Source organism: Ruditapes philippinarum, unplaced genomic scaffold, assembly GCF_026571515.1.
Source record: "Ruditapes philippinarum isolate M1 unplaced genomic scaffold, ASM2657151v2 ctg462_1_1_1_1, whole genome shotgun sequence".
Lineage (NCBI taxonomy): Eukaryota > Metazoa > Mollusca > Bivalvia > Venerida > Veneridae > Ruditapes > Ruditapes philippinarum.
Genome location: NW_026864560.1, coordinates 122,546 through 128,545, shown reverse-complemented (window position 1 = coordinate 128,545; position 6,000 = coordinate 122,546).

Genomic DNA, 6,000 nt, shown 5'->3' with positions numbered 1-6,000 from the left:
CAGACAAACCGGCGGCTACATGCTCTCTCTTCGGATGTATATAAGTCAGTTTAGGTTGGGGACATTCTGTCGTCTCCCGTCCATTGTTGTTAAAACAACAGAGGAATGATGTGTAAAAATATGAAGACATATATAAGGGATATGTTATCCGTAAAATCATGCCTATTTTGAAGCATAGATCTTGCTGTAATATCCCCAAGAGTGCAGCGATAAGGACTTGTCGAATGCAGAACGTACAGAGTCAAGCCAGAGCGGAATCGCCGGAGCGACCCGATTTAACAATGCTAGCTGCTGATGGATCATCATTCTGTCTTTTTTTCGGACTAATTTAAAAGATAAATGAGCCGCGTCACGACAAAACTAATATAGAGCGTTTGCGATCAGGATCCATGCTGTTCGCTTACAAAGCCTATTACAAGTAGAGAAACTGATAGCGAACAGCATGGATCCTGGTCAGACTGCGCGGATGCGCAGGCTGGACTGGATCCATGCTGGTTGCAAACCCACTATGTTGGTTTTGTCGTGACGCGGCTCATTAATGTTTCTATATTTCGTATCGGTGCTTGCGACGGAGCTTAACACCGGCATTTAGCGTCTATGTCGTCATTTTCAGTCGCGCGCGCAAAACTGAACAATCGAAGCCGTCTGGTTAACTCAATAGGTAGAGCGTTGGACAGTGAATCGAGCAGCCCGGGTTCGATTCCCGGACGGCGCAGGTCACTTTCGTTGCGATTGATCATGAAATCCTTTCTACGGTCATTCGCTCTGTACCATGTACAGAATTTACCTGATTCTTGCAAACGTGTAAACTGCTTTGAAAGCCTATCCAGTAACGATGCGGTTGCTGAACTGTGCTCTGGTAAATGCAATATGGTCCGGAGAGTAAACACTACCAACTTTCATCACCATCACTAAACAATCGAAATATTTAAGCACGTGCACATGAATGGAAACATGGATAATGAATATGTGAAGTTAAACGACATCTGTCATTTATAATTTACATGTATTGTGTATAGAGATCTTGAAATCTTGAAAACGTTATTGAAATTTAATTGATACCATTGTAGATATATAAACCTGGGATGTACTATACGTATCGTATGTTCCAGTATAAACCGAGTCGTTCATTCATTATAAAATTATCTAAAAGTTTCCAATAATTTCAATATCACCACTGAAGAAGGAAGTTCAAAATATGATACATAAACTTTGCTTCTTTTTTTATAAAAAAAAACATGTTATGTATATAGTATAGTATTACTGTAGTTTCAGTGTCTGTATCTGATCTTCCCGAACCTAATGACCCATATTTCTACTTTTTTCATCAAAATAAGTGCATTTATTGACCGGATTTTTAGTTTGTTTGTTTACGTTGCGTTGATTTTATTTCCTTGTAAATATTTATTCATTGTTAACAATGAAATGACTAAGTTAAAGGTGTAACAGCCACGCCCGTGAAACAAATGTTAAGGTAAAAAATTTTGTTTTTGTTGTTGTTGATTTAGTAGTAACATCAAATCTAAAGTAAAGTATTTTAGTCATTTTCTGCTTAAAGATGGAAAGAAATTTGTTTAGTGTCCTCTTTTTATAAAATGCTTTAAATAATATTTTAAAGTACCGGATATTACACATGTATGCAAGTGAAAATATTAAATATATCACACATCTTATATGAAAAATAAGTACACCAAAATTCCCATCTATAGTTGGTGATTCACAACTTAGTTTAAAAGTACATGTGACTTATTGTTATGCACTATTAAAATGAAAAATGAAGATACGATTTATTTGACCTTAAGCACTTGTTTCTTATCCATCAAATATATAGAATTAAAAGGGTAACCCCCATGTGAAAAATCGAGAAACTATGACACGATCCATTTCGTTCATTAAAGACAAAATATGTGCATCATTTCCCACGTCCTAGATAACAAGGGGTTGAAGCAGTATTTAATCTTCAACACTAAAATTAATATTATAATAATTGATCCTAAAAAGCCACAAAACTATAACACACCGAGACTAAGTAAAAGACAAACTTCTTCTCTATTCCCATATAACAACTTTAAAAAAAAAAGAAACTTTACTTATAATAAAGAAACTAGTTTGGGGACCTTTCTGTTGAAAATGTGTCAGAGTGAAAATGTATACATACATTAACATGCACTGTGCGTTAACTGGAGTGCAGGTATTATAACAAAAATAAAGTTACCCGCACTCCAGAGCATGCCCATTGATTGGTTCATTTTGTCTGGGGTTCACATATTGTGACGACAGAGAAAGGGATAGCGATAGAAATATCATATTCAGATGCTCGTTCATTGGTTACTTTTTTCTGGGGTTTCATATTGTGACATCAGGGAACGTGTTTTTTATTTTTGACTGAGATACAAAAGAGAAAGAACATCAAAACACTTGGCAATCAGATTTATACCCGGGGGCTGCGCCCCTCGTACACATCAGATAGCCTCGTGTTTCTCATTCTATTACTTATTGAACATAAAATAGTTAAGATATATATGATTATTCATCTACTAATTTTATTCATTCATTCATTCATTCATTCATTCATTCATTCATTCATTCATTCATTCATTCATTCATATTATTCATTCATTCATTCATTCATTCATTCATTCATTAATTCATTAATTCATTCATTCATTCATTCATTCATTCATTCATTCATTTATTTATTTATTTATTTATTTATTTATTAATTTATTTATTTATCTGTTCTTGTGTGTGTCATGTACTCTTAATATAATAAATGAGCCATGACTCTACCAACCACTACTCATGTTGTACTTTTCTTGTTTCCATATTTCTTGCAATGCATATACACTTAAACACATGTACTCAAGTCGATTATGTAATAATACATATATATGTATAACATAACAAGGGGATATTTGCTATCTTTCAATTTGGTTAAATACAAGGAAATAACGAAGTAAAATGATATTCCCTTTGTTTGAATTGGTTAAGGTTAATTGACAGAGGTTAATTAACAGGTTATTTCAAGCATAATTAAACATGTGTTCTTAAAATGACATGTATAATATGCGGAAATTAAGAATTGTCCTCTTATTAAAATATCCCCCCTCTCTCTACCACCACCACCACAATGGTGGTATATATAAAAGAGCATTTGTTTTACAGAATATAGAACTTTCCTTCTTTTTTTAATTATTTTGCTCTTAAAATTATGAGGACAAGAAGGTTATGATGTCCCTACTGTAGATAATCGCTCACCTGAGATTCATTGCTAGGAAAAATGTTTCATAATTATTCAATACAGAAATATATTGTTGGTCACATTTGGGCTAGCTGTCACAACCCCCGGACCATTACTTATAAAACTTTTGTAGAAATCCATTAAGTAATTTCCCATGTCAAAAATATTTTATAATTTCTACGAGTAGCTCATTCTGTAGACAAAAAGAATAAATGAGCCGTGTCACGACAAAACCAACATAATGGGTTTGCGACCAGCATTGATCCAGACCAGCATCCGCGCAGTCTGATCAGGATCCATGCTGTTCGCTATCAGTTTCTCTACTAATTATAGGGTTTGTAAGCGAACAGCATGGATCCTGATCAGACTGCGCGGATGCGCAGGTTGGTCTGGATCCATGCTGGTCGCAAACCCATTATGTTGGTTTTGTCGTGACACGGCTCAAATGTGTTTAACTATATAAGTCTGTATAACATAACTGACCACAGATGGGGCCGATTTTGACCCTGGTATCCTGAGAGCTTCAATGTGATCCTGCATGCTAAATATTAATTTTAAGCTTTGGGTAATGCAGTTCCTTAGTAGAGGATTTTTTAAAAAGTTATTGAAGGATATTTTTAGCCCATGTTTCCTTGTAATGTAACAAACTTGAGACATTTATATAACTTTTACATAGGGCCACCGAAAGATCATACAAAAGTTAAAACCTATCAATTGGTTAAGGAAGAGATTATGTTTTAAGATATTGTGGATGATAATGCACGAGGCACGACGGACATCGTGCTGTCACAAACTTCCAAAAGGCATGAATATACTTTGTTTTAAGTCGCACGACCACCAACACAATCTAGGTCATATGGCACCGACACAGGGAAATGATTTTGGATAACCTCGGCTGTTTTAATAAGACATGCATAAACTCCAGTAGATCGCCTCTTACGATCACGCAGGGATAAACCGTGGCAGCAATTCTGATGCCTCAACGCGTAAAGGCAACCACTCGTGCACAGGGGGCATAAAACAAGCGTTATCAGTAAAAAAATTTAAGTGTAGTTCAAATTTCAAAAGTACCTACGATTTAAAAAAAAAATGAATATGTACAAATGCATCTTCAAACTAATACTAGTATTTCATTTTTGTTAAATGCGTTGTATATACTTCCTATAACTTTTGTTACATTTGTTATACCATAGCTTTACTACGGTACGTGATACTGAAATATGTAAAAGAGCTTTAGGACCTTTCGAATGACGTGTTAACATATGCTTATAGTCATACCAATGAATATTGAAATAATAAAAGAAAATTTTGCCAAGTCACCGTTTCATTGATAAATCATAATTTCATTCAATTATATTATTCTATGAAAAAATAAGGAAGTTAAACTTAATAAAGCGTTTGCGGTTTCTGGTATAATACATTCTTTCACCATCTTACAAATGCTTGTATTAATTAGATCATTTCACGTAAATCTTGAATAGCGGGGAATATTCATAATACAATGTATTCATTCTATTCTTCCGTATACAAAGTGTTAATAATTAATTCATGAGATATGTTTATGTGCCGTTAAGAAAATCTTTATCCCGTCACACCGTACTAGCGACCGTAGTGCGTTCCCAGGATGATCTAGAATGCAGTGGAAACGCAATAGACGACGTAGGATCGTGTTTGTGAATGCTTTAAGTTGCCGTGAGTACACCATCATTGCCTAAGGACCCAAAGACACGGCCATGTTTTGAAAGTACTCAAAACAACTGCCAAGGACGCACTGATAGCACCATAGGGGCGCCATAATCAACGTAGACCTAAGAACGCCCTAATGATGACACCGTAACGTTGCGTATAAACGCCATTACAACGCTTTTATAGGAACATCGTGTAAACGCAGTAAAAACTCTACACAGGATCCCGGTGTGACGGCTAGCTGAACATTTTGTCCAACCATCGGGGTTCCGAGTCCAACTTCTGCGTGTTCCGATAAATAATGGTTTATGTTGATATTAAAATGGCATATCAAATAAAAACTGCAGATTTTTGTTGTTGATAGATTAAAGTTTAACTGCACTGACTGTAGAAGTTGTAGAATACTTGTTTGTATCTTAACAAAGTACCTAAAATAAAGGAATGCTTCTTTCTGACAATACGGGTTGCGAAAGCTCGCAATCAGCTCTAAACCTGATAAAACAGCAGTTGAATATTTTGCTAGGGAAAGTTTCATTCTGTTGGCGAATCATTCAACGCCATTAAATATAAACGAAATATATAAGCAGAAACTCATGTGCACGATAGTGAATCACAAGTGCAAATATCCCTTCAATGATACATATATTGGTTTACAGCTTAATTTATTCAATGTAAAATTCTTTAATAACTTTAAATGTCATAAATCTTTATCTTTATTTTATTTAACATGTCCTGGTGCAGTACACGTTGAGGGTTCATTTCAATTTGATCTTACATTTGTATGTAGCGCAATCCGTGGCTGAGTGGGTAAGGTCTCTGACTTCAAATTACTTCCTGTCATCACTTGGAGTTCGACACCCAACATGGACGGTCTTTGAATTATGTCATGTGAGAACCCTGTCTAGATTGTTGGTATAACTTTCTTATTTTTAATATGACTGTCAATTCCAAAGTTCTGTTTTTAGCTTTTCTTTCTTATTGTTTTACGAATTTGACTTATACTTGGACAAAATAATACTGATGTAAAAACCGAAATGTTGAATTGTTCAGGTGTGATCTTGACCTTAAAATAA